General features: G+C 46.7%; 1 protein-coding gene across 1 annotated transcript in view; it reads left to right on the top strand.

The window, feature by feature from the left end:
* The first annotated feature begins 4,715 nt into the window (after window positions 1-4,715).
* PTK2 (protein tyrosine kinase 2) overlaps window positions 4,716-11,165 on the top strand; it is a 175,948-nt gene continuing 169,498 nt past the window's right edge. The window contains exon 1 of the mRNA XM_025047590.1: window positions 4,716-5,003. The gene's annotated coding sequence lies outside the window, so the exon portion shown is untranslated. The remainder of the gene's footprint in view (window positions 5,004-11,165) is intronic.

The raw sequence follows: 11,165 nt of genomic DNA, 5'->3' as shown, positions 1-11,165 counted from the left end.
TGGGGAGGCCGGGGGCTCCGGCAGGCCGGGGCCGTGGGGAGGCCCGGGGTTCAGTGAGGCCAGCGATGTGGGGAGGCCGGGGGACATGGGGCGGCCGCGAGCTCAGGGAGGTCCGGGAATTCGGGGCAGACGGAGAGGCCGGGGATGCAGGGAGGCTGGGGGCTCCGGGAGGACGGCCGACCTCCGCCCGAGCGGGCCAAGTGCCTCCAAAACAAAGGGGAGAGAGAGGAAGGAGGAGGAAGAGGGAAATCCGCGGGGACGCCGGGGGATCCGGAGTGGAGACTCACCCGCCCGCGGGCGGGGAAGGTCGGGCCCCGAGGGCTGCGGGCGGGTGAGCCTCGAACCCGCGCCCGGGGTGGGCTCCATTCCCCGCTGCCGCCGCTCAAGTTTTCTGTGGGCCGGTGGTCCCCTCGGCGATGGCCCGAGAGACACCCTTCGATTCATTGTGCCTCCCGAGTTTCCTCCTCTGTCCCAGCCCCCAGCGCCGCTGCTGCGCAGTGTTAGGTGGGACAACTACTTGCTGTCTCTCTCTCTCTTTCCATTCCTGTCGCCCATTCTTTATCAGGAGGGCGTGTGTGTGCGTGTGTGTGTGTCAGCGTTACTTGGTTTGACGTGATTACAGGATTTTGTAGCTTAATGCACTAACGGTAAAAAAAATTTTTTTGAGCCATTTCAACAGTGTCTCATTCTTGCATGGTTAGCCTGCAGCTGGGTTTCGGGCAGGGCGATTAAGATAATAGTAATATTGTAGTAATTATGGGGACCGGTTGAAATCCGGTTACACTGAAGGCGATGTGAGAGTTTGGGGATCTGTGTTTAAGACGGCCGTCATTGGGACTTTGACTTAGAAGGTAAATATTTTCATAGTTGGAAAAATAGACAAGCCATTACTCTTTGAAATGAAACACAGAGCCTCACCCTTAATTTTTTGTTTGTAAAACGGGTAGTGAAAATAGTCTCCTCTATGAAATGACACAGCTAAGCGGAGTACTCTGGTCAGTTTTCCCATCTCTGAAAACCTCTGAAAAGTGGGAGGAAAGTATGTGGATGAAATGGTACGTAAAGGAGCGTTCAACTTGTTTTTGTCGAGGTCCAGTGTAGATATTTTTATCCAGTTGTACTATTGAGTCAGTTTTTAAAACCCTGCTAAACACATGGAACTTGAAAGGAAGTTCGTGTTTCGGTATCTTTATGAGCATATTGTTTTGTATTTGTGGCTCTCCTTGGAGGGGAAGGACTACTGTTAGTCTCTTTGGAACACTTTTGTGTACTAACTGCTGCAGAAATGGCAAGATCAGATATTATAAATTCTCCAAAGAATTTCTTTGAGGTCATTATCAAATAACCCATTTTAATAACGAACACTGGAAAAGATCGTTTAAAACACATGTTCCCTTTTAAAGAAGCCCACAGTCACGTAAGACTTCAGTACATGTAGGCACTGAACGAATATAATAGGCATCAGTTAGCAAGTCCTAGGGTAAAGAAAGGCACCGAATCCAAAACTTAGTATTCTGGTTTGGGCAAATACTGGACTCCTACAGGAGGTGTGACTTAAGCTTCTTTTGAGACTGGCAGTTCACCGAAAGCGAATAATAAGTGTTAGTCTGGGAGTTTAGTTCCATGAATGCAGCAGTGATGAAGTGTCTGCGGAAAGCGGAAGTTATGAGCAACAGTGTGGATCTTTAAGACATTTTTAACAAATTGCCTCCAACAGTCCATGCCCATTGCTGGGAATTACAGAACTTAATGTCCCAGTTCTCAAAACTGGGTTCTTCAGCTAGACAGATAACTTTCTTGGTAGAAAGTTGGAGAAATTGTCTAAATAATAAAGTTGTATTGTTAAAGCTAGCCCCTTTAAAAATTGATTAGCTCCTGCAGAAGAAATCATTATAGAGTATTTTATATGTGTGTGTGTGTATATGTATACTATAATTAAAAATAATTTTGAGAATTACTATCCTTCCTTTGGATGTTATTTTGAGTTAGAGAAGTAGGATCTTCGTTTATATCTCTAAAGATTTTATGGAAACCTTTTCCCCTGTATTTTAAGGTGTCTTAATTTTGAGAAAATAAAAATTGTCTTAAGGGTAAGAAAAGGTACAAGTGTTAATAGAATATTTAAATCTTAAATCTTTGAAATTAAACATTTTCATTTTAGACAGATTTTTACGTAGAATAAATCTTGTTTTAAATTTCAGTAGCATTAAAAATTCTGTGATCATATTTGTGAAATGAGGTTTCTTTTTGCTAAAATAATCAGAAAAGTTTAGTTCCTATAGTACTTTATTTCGCCTTAAAGCTCTTGTTTAAGAACGTATTTTCATTACTGTTTAATGATTAGGAAATAAATGCTGTGAAGGTCTTTGAGACTTTTTAACGACGCCTGTATACATTATTTAAAACTCAGATTTTTAAAAATTGGGCAAAGTAAACGACCTTGTTTGAATCAGTAGTGACAAAGCCCAGGAAGTTTACGAATTCGAAGGATGAGTTGCTTACCAGAGTGGGAAGGGGTGGAGAGCAGAGCCGCCCATCGCTGCGTGCACCTGGGTTTCGCCCACCCAGCCGCATTGAGAAGTTATTTATCTTCTCCAATAAACTGTTCAGTAGGGTTATTTGAGCCCTGTATTGCTTTTTCTCTCCACCAGCATTTTGGCAAAGTTTTTTTTATCCCCCTTCATTTCATGACCACCGAAAGGCAACCTAACGCAAGAGAAATGAAATTCATATCTACCAGTTTCTGGCATTAATTTCTAGGAATTGTGCCAAAGCTTACCATTCAGAACTGCGTAAATAAGTTTGTGATTATAAAGCAGCAGAGGAACCCCCGCCGTTCTTATCTGTAACAATCATATTGTTTTTTCACGAGGCTCTGATGGAAATCAGATAAGCACATATAGTTCAGCTTCCAGTTTAAATGGAATTTTTAGCAAATGCTGTGAATTAAGAGTCTGATTTGCATAAACACTACCGAAATGGTTTATAGACAGAAGTAGGAAAAATGTTTTTGCCCGAGTGGTACCATTCGCACTCTGTGGCCATTGGAAGCCTCAAAGAAAAATACTAGTAGTATCACCCCAAAGTTTACCTATTTTTAACAGCATGAATGTGTTTCCTTACAAACTTGGTATTTAATTAAAATAATCCTACCTGAATCTTATATATGTACATTGCCATTTACTATAAACTTTTCAGAACAAGAAAAATGATGTTCTGTTTTGAGTATTATGATGGGAAGAAGTGTAACATTGCTAGGTACCTGTGTGAGGACATGTGTTGTTGGTAAGTTGACTACAGTTTACAGATGGATTACGTCAGAGAGGCTCTGTGCTGTATGTAAGTCACACGCGTTGGACGCCGTGTGCCAAGACCTGAGCTGCATGTTTAATGTTCCATCTCCTTTATTCCTCCCAACAACGGTCGAGTTGTAGAGTCATTCGTCTCATTTTATAGGTGAAACACTGCAAGTTTAGAGTTAGAGGAACTCGCACTGGGTCTCTCAGTCCAAAAGTGGCGGATCCTGGTTGGCCGGGCCCAAGGGATCCCAGCCAGTCTGTAAAATCTTAATTCGGTCTCCCGAAGCGGGAGGAAATGGTGTCTAAGCGTAATTACTGTGTTTCTGGGAAAGCTTAAATCATCATATTTTCTATTTGAGTCTGATACTTTCAGATCATGAAATTCTTATGTGGCCAACGTAGTGTAGGTAAACATTTTAATGACTGTACCAAAATTGTTTAATTATTTTAAATTAATATGGAATTAGTTAAAAATGTATAAGGCATGGTAGTATAGTGATTGATGCTTCTTTTTGTCAAAGGACGTGCTTTAGTAACTTATACATGTACAGAGTTTTTTCATTGATGACTTTTTTGGGGTCAATTTTGTTTATGAATGTAGTTTTGTGGGAAGCAAGGAGTAACTTAAGGTGAAAAATGGCACGTTTCTCATGAGGGTACATGCCCCGTGTAGTAACCCTGGTATTGATCATCTGTAACACATTGCCGCTTTAGAAGTTTCTGAAATGAATGTGCTCATTCTTTCCAATTTAGACGTTTCCATCCTACCTTTATGGGTTGACATACTCTTCTTCATTTGGGCCAGTGGACCAAAACCAAGGCATAGAAGAACCTAAAAAGTGACGTGTGTGGGGTGCCTGTGCCCAGGACCTCCTTCTGCCCTCACAGTGTATTTGAAAGTCCTGCCATGCAGTGGTTTGCGTTCTCCTGTGAACACCAGCAGCTTGTGTCTGCTGGCGACCAAAGTGCCTCGCGTTTGGCTTTGCTGGACTGAAGAAAGAGCTTAAACGATTTTATGCGTTATATATTTTCAGTAGATTATGTGTCTTCTCATGAGAATTTAAGCACCATGAGGGCAAAACTTTGTTTTACACACCATTGCATCCCCAGTGTCTGACACAGTAAATACTTAGGAATGCAAAGAACCCAGGCGTGTCATTGGAGAACAGTCATTGCATTGGTAGGCTGGCTGCTGCTTCGTTTGCCTGGGTAAAGGACCTCACTTAGAGACCTCCTAGGACTTGCTGCCAGGGAAGAACTTGGGTTATCTGTTTTTACTGTCGTCTGCTTTATTTTAGATTGCTGGTATTATCACAATTGGGCCAGGAAAAAGTACTGCTCTGCCCTTCACAATTTCAAAATGTTCTTTTTTTCTAGATATTGACCCCGTGTTCATAGGACTTAAGTTCTGAAGACTGACAGTTGCCCAAGGTGACACTAAATGAGTGGGGTATACAGAAGGTCCTTGATGACTGGCCTAGAAGCTCTCACGTGTCTTACTGATCAATCAGCTGGACCCACTGGGTGCACCACACGGCTTTGCATTGCGCCCTGAAACCGTGTTTTTAAAAAGCCATCTTCTCAGACTGCAGTGCCGGTTACGCAGTGTGTAGCTTTCCCTTGACCTGCTGCGCAGTCCTTTGCTGTCATGCTGTCATGCAGATAAGACGTCTCGAGAGTGACAGGTCGCTTACCTTTACTTAGGTAAGGAAAGTCAACATTTGGGTAAAAAGAGCTGTTTGCTCTTCCTGAGCAAGGTCCTCCTTAGTGTTATACACTGAGGGTGCACACGCGCGCGCACACACACACACGATTCAGGTTGGCTGCAGCGGTTCTCAGTGTAGTTACCGGGGCGCAGCATCACCACCCCCAGAACTGAGAAATGCTAGAGCCCCACCCCGCACCTGACCTAGACTGTGGGGTGGGGCCAGCAGGCGGTCCTAGCGAGCTGTCCAGGGGCTTTCCATGCCCGCTGACGTCCGCAGACCACTGCTTTAGAGCGCTTTAAAATGCAAGTCGTAGCGGGCATGGCTCAGCTATAGATGGCAGCACGCGTGGCCACTTAGATTCGCTAATGAGATTCGCCTCCACTTGGGGACTCTGACGTGTTTTTTTAGCAGTTACTTTTGCCGAGGTACTTTGAACGTTTTATTCTGAGACCGCTTAATTTTTCTGAATCTTGGGTTGGACATTAAATGAAGAATTTTACGTCCAAACAGTTGGTATGATTTTGGGACGTGAGACTTTTGGCAGATAGAGAGTGTGCATGTGCGTGCCGAAGGCACACGGCCCCCAGGGCTTTGTTTTAGTGCTGAAAACTGGCTAGCTTATACTAACGTTAGGGTGATTGCCACGTCTTGGGGTGACCAATGAAACAGTATTGTGTGAATCGATTCTCTGCCTAGCATTCAGTTCATATGTAACTTAAATACATTTTGTTTTGCCTTTTGCCCCTTTTTTCTAAAAAAAAGGCTAAATAGAAGTTACACAGTGTACAAAGGCGGGTCGGTGATGTGCCTCATATCTCTATGTCTTATGCTGAATTAGATGCACCTATCGGCAGATCGAATATTGTGAGCTTGGGGACAAGGCTTCTGCATCGTCCTTTGCATATCTTTCGGTCCCGCACAGTTTCCTTACACCACGAGGGTGGGAGGGGAGTCCCCAGTTTGTTTACTCTCCTGCCAGGTCCTGAAGAGACTCAGTACCAAGACTAACATCAGTGACCGTTGTGCAGCCGTGTGGTCAGGGGTCTAGAACCACGTGAAAGTTGTTACTAAGGTAGAGAGGAACGGAGGGGTTGACGGATGGAATCAGGTGTAATCGGCAAGTGGTGAAAAGGATGTTGCCACGTGACCCCCCCAGCTTGGCTCCCCCTCCCTCGCCCCGTGACCCAACTTCCAGTCAGCTGCGCAGCTCTGTGAGCTGGTGGGAAAGTGCCATCTGAACAGTGTCTTTCTCCCTAAAATTGGTCAGGTGCAGTTAAAATTATAGTTTAGAGCCAGGTAGGCTGTGACCCCCGTTCAATGTGTCGGGGTGCCTGGCCCAGAGTGGCTTCTCAGCAAAGGGCCAGTAAGTGATTCCCCGCTGCCCCTCACTGAACCATTAGGCTCCGGCCAGCAGCCCGTCTTCCCTCTGGTTCTTTCTTCAGCCCCTGTCCGGTCTCCTGGGTCTCTCCTGCCCATGCCTTCTGGTGGTTTCTGTAGTACTACTGCTTCGTGGTTTCGAATAGCCTTTTCCTGGTTATAATGAGGTTGCACGTCTTTTTATATATTTACTGACATTTGGCCATTCACTGTTTCACAAAGTGCGCATATTTTTCTATTACGTTTTTAACAATTGATTTGTAGACTTGTTTATATATTCAGAACATAAATCCTTTGTTGGTTATATATTTTGCCTCTGTCTCTTCCCACTTTGTCATGTGCAGTTTCACTGACTCAGTGGTCTGTTCTGTTCTGTTTTGTTTTGTTTTGTGAGTAGAAGTTTTTAAGTTTCGCGTAGTGTAGTTTATCCGTCTTTTCCTTCTGAGTTGGTGCTTTTGTATACTGAGAAGTTTTTTATTTCCCCGTGCTCTGCGGTGCCCCCTTGTCGTGAGCGAGCGGTCTGTAATCCGCGCATCTGTTCTGCACTCTGTTCAGTTCCGCTGGTACTAAGCTGCCTGAATTACGGCAGCTTGATAATGAGCCTCATCTCACCGTGGTACTCTTCCCACTTGGTTCTTCAAGTGTACTTGGCTGTCCTTGACCTTTGCAGATCTATACATGTGTGAGAATCACTTGTCAGCTTCCACGAAAATTCTTCTGGATGTTGTTTGGGATGACAATGAATGTATAGTTTAATGTATGGAGAATTGTTTCTAGTCTTGGCTTATCGCAAATAAAGCGTATGGATATTTTTGTGCAAGTCTTTGTGTGGATGTAGGTTTTTCGTTTCTCTTGAGAACAGCTGGGTCTAGATCTCCAGCGGCCGGGTCCTGTGGTAGGTGTTTGTTTAGCTTTTTAAGAAAGCGCCAGATTGTTCTGGAGCGGCTATGCCGTTGTGCATTCCCACCAGCAGCGAACGAGCGTTCTCGTTGAGCCAACGCTTGGCGTGGTTAGTCTTTTATAATAGATGTCTAATGGCATTTGATTGTGGTTTTAATTTATATTTCCCAAATGCCCAGTGATGTTGAGTATCTTTTCATATGCTTTTTGACATCCATATATCTTCTTTGGTGTTCACATGTTTTGCTCATTAAACATTTTTTTCTCATGGGCTCTTCATTCTGGATAAATACTTTTCTGTTGGTCACATGTGAGTTGCGCGTCTCTCTTGTGCTGTGGTTGGTTTTTTCATTCTCTTCATTGTCCTCAAGGGCAGAAGTTACACATTTTGACGATGTCCCATTTATCCACTTGTTGTTTTATGGATTGTGCTTTTTTGTTGTCATATTTAGGAAACCTTTGCCTAATCCTAGGTCACAAAGGTTTTCTTCCATTTTTTTTCTCCCTCTAGAAGTTTTGTAGTTTTAGATTTTACGTTTAGGTCTAGGATTCATTTTGAGATCATTTTCATTTAAGGTTGTAGCATATGGATCCAAGTTATTTGTAGGACTCTTGAAACCTGGCATGAAGGTAGCTCCCTTCAGAGAGCATTTGTTTTTGCTTCAACCAGTCTGGGATCGCCTTAAACCCAGGTTCTTTAGACCATCTAGAGCTGTAAGTCTGCTAGAGAGGTGGTTCGCTTCTGGCTTACTCTCACCCCGAGCTGCGTAGCCTTTGGGGTGCTCTTATTGCAGACACTTTGTGGGACCCAGCTTTTGATTCTCGTCCCTCTTTCCATGTCCTCTTGTGAAAAAGGAAGTTGAAAATGTCAGGATTGGCAAGTGAGCTCAGGGCAAAGGTGGCTTCTGCGCTCGTGTATTTCCTGGCTCCTGATTTCGCTTTGACTTTGGCCTGGCGTTTCCTTATTGTCTTGTCACTGCCCAGTTGCTTTTAATATTTTTAAAGGATCCTGTCCAGCTTTTTTAGCCTTTTTCAAGGGGAGGGTTGGCGTGAATAGCAGCCTGCGGTTGGGAACCACGGAAAAGTTTTTATTTCACTCCGTGTCGAGAGTCTAGACTTGGACCTGCTGTCTCCTGTGGTGGCCGCTAGCCACAGGTGGCTGTTAAGCTAAAATTAAATTAAAAGTTCCATTCGACAGTCACACCAGCCCCATTTCAAGTGCTCAGCTGCCATGTGTGGCTGGTGGCTGCCATGTGGGACAGTGCAGACAGAGAGCATTGTCACCGCTACAGGAAAGCCTACTGGACAGCACTGGCCGGACCCCGAGAACCTCCTCAGGGACTGGCCGTGGGCCGTGAGCCGTGGGTGCTGGAGAGCCACAGACACAGGCGTCCTTGTTGCTTAAAGTTAGACTTTTCCAGAAATCTGCCGGTAGCTACAACGGACGAGCCCTTTATCGCGTGTGTCGTGAAGCCACCGCGAAGGGCCATGTGGGCTCAGACGGGTCGGTGGGGAAGTGGGGAGCTGTGCGCACTGAGTAGGAAACACCCTATTCTGTTCTGACGTTTGACTTACACGTATCTGCGCATTTAACTGGGACGTGGTGAGGACAGTCACTGGGCTGATCTGAACCCCTGCCCGCGGAGGTCACGGTAAACAGGCAGTTGTGGTGGCACGTTACAAGTGCTTTGCAGAGCTGCAGGGTGCCCGGCGGGGCTTGCGGGGGCTGCGCCCCCACTGTTGCGGGCTCAGTCGGCATCAGCCTGGTGCGGGGGGAGTGTTCTAGGCAGAAGAAACGCACGGCCAAGAGAGGCGTTGGTGGGAACGTGCGGAGGCTGGCGCACTGCGCCTGAAATTCGATTCTTGTGTTGCAGATTTAGGAAAATGTCATGAGAGGAAAACCGGATCCTGCTCATGGGTCAGGGTTGCTGTTGTCGTTAGGCGTGTGTTGGAACCTGTCTCTGTAGCTCTCTGAACTCCGTCTTTGGAGGACATGTCCGGTCTGCCAGCGCACCGCGCCGCGGGTGGGCCCGGCTCCTGCTGGGCACATTTCTAGCCCCTTGGGCATGGTGACTGCCATCTGTCACCCCAGGAGGAAGGCCCACCCACGGCAGTAAGTGGCGCCGGCTATCACAGAGGACTGAGGGTAGCAGTTGCGGAAAGGTCAGGGCCACAGATGCGGGCTGGTCACTTCCTCTCTCCTGCCCCCTGGGGAGTGGCCTGCCCGCACTTGTCTGCCTTTGTTTTGGGATCGGAGAGCGAGCAGCAGAGATGCGCGCGGGTCGCGGGCGTGTGTCTGAGCTGCATGGTCTGCCCCCGTGCCATGTGTGCCCGCTCTGCGCGGGGCCCCTCACACCGACGCCTGTGTCGCTGGGGGCTTCCCAGATCGTAGGCTCAGATTCGGTCTGTCTGGACAGGGGCACCCGATCCCGGGTGACGCCAGTGGTCCAGTTTGAGCGGCAAGGCGTTGGTTCCCGAAGTGCGGCTCCTCAGATGGCATTGCCTGATGGAGTTTGAAAGCTGAACTCTCAGTGAGGTGTGCAGTCGCTCAGGGCTGACTCGGGGTGTTTGGCCAGCTCGTTGACGTCGCGGACCTCCATTTCCTTGTCCGTTAAATCGCCGCGTGATAGAACCACAGGCTGATGGAGGAATTAAGTGACACCCAGAGCACGCGAGTTCTGATGTTCACTAGTGCCTGGCCCTATGAAATGTTTCACGAAAGGAAATAATTGCTGAAAGCAAACATTTACATGAAAAGTTTGCCTGTTGTCAAAGTTCTCGATCCTCACCGCATCTTCGCTTGGTTTGTGAAATTGCAGCTGAAGCGGAGCGGGATGTTTGCATCATTCACCGCCCCACACACAGCGCAGAGCCCCAGGCTTGCCAGGTCCCTCCCAGCCGCCCATCCGTCCGTAAAGAAAAGGGCTAGGACCACCCTTCTCCCCAAAGACTGCCTGGCAAGTGGACAAGCTTAGAGTTCCATTGCCTTGTGGCACATTGAGATGGGAGACGTAGCTGTTTGTGTCGGGGCCCTGACAAGGGCTCGGAGGACTCTAAGGTAACAGGGCTTGTGTTCCCTGGACGTTGTCCTTTCACGTTCCCCGTCATCAAGGCCAGATGCCGCTTTCTCTGTCAGGGTCAGAGGTGCAGTGCCGTGTCATCGCGTAGCTCTGTAACTAAGCACGGTTTTTCTTTTTAGTTGCCAGTGGTAAGAATGATAGAGAACTGTTTTGTACTAAGAAAGGTGTATAAATGGGAGTTGTATGACAGTGCCTATTCCGTGAGTGTTATGCTTAATTAAAGTTAAAATAGGAATCTTCAATTTTATTTTAAAACTTTGTGGCAGTTTCTAGACATATGCAAAACTGCGTATCCATTACCACCTTCAACAGTTATCACTTAATTTATGTCATTAACTGTTCAGAGGGACCACTTTGTATTTAAAAGATGTGACAGCACTTGCTTTGGGGACCTGTATGCTGACATTGGGCAGATATTGTGGCCTCTGCTAAGATGTGACATAACAATTCATGACACATTTCTTTAAGAAGATGGGAAGGGAATAGGATGTGACTCCACAGCTTTTTCTAAGGCCACGCGGTGCGTCGGTGATGCCGCGAGGTGTCCCGTCGTCCTAGTGACCCAGATGTTAGTGGCCCGTGGGCTCTCTCCGCAGACTTGGAACTTGTAGCAGAAAGGGTCCGTCCGTCCTTCTGCCCTCCCTCTTTCCTTCCCATCTTCCTTTCCATCTTCCTTATTGTACTTGAGTCAGAATAATGGCAGCTTGCTTTGCTCTGCCGTTCTGGTTTGATGCTCCTGAGAGCAATCCACACATACCAGTTGTTTGAACGTAGATGTCAGGTTAGAGGAGAAGCATGCA

Source organism: Pteropus alecto, unplaced genomic scaffold (assembly GCF_000325575.1).
Source record: "Pteropus alecto unplaced genomic scaffold, ASM32557v1 scaffold105, whole genome shotgun sequence".
NCBI classification, from domain to species: domain Eukaryota; kingdom Metazoa; phylum Chordata; class Mammalia; order Chiroptera; family Pteropodidae; genus Pteropus; species Pteropus alecto.
This window is presented reverse-complemented; position numbering and strand designations above follow the sequence as displayed.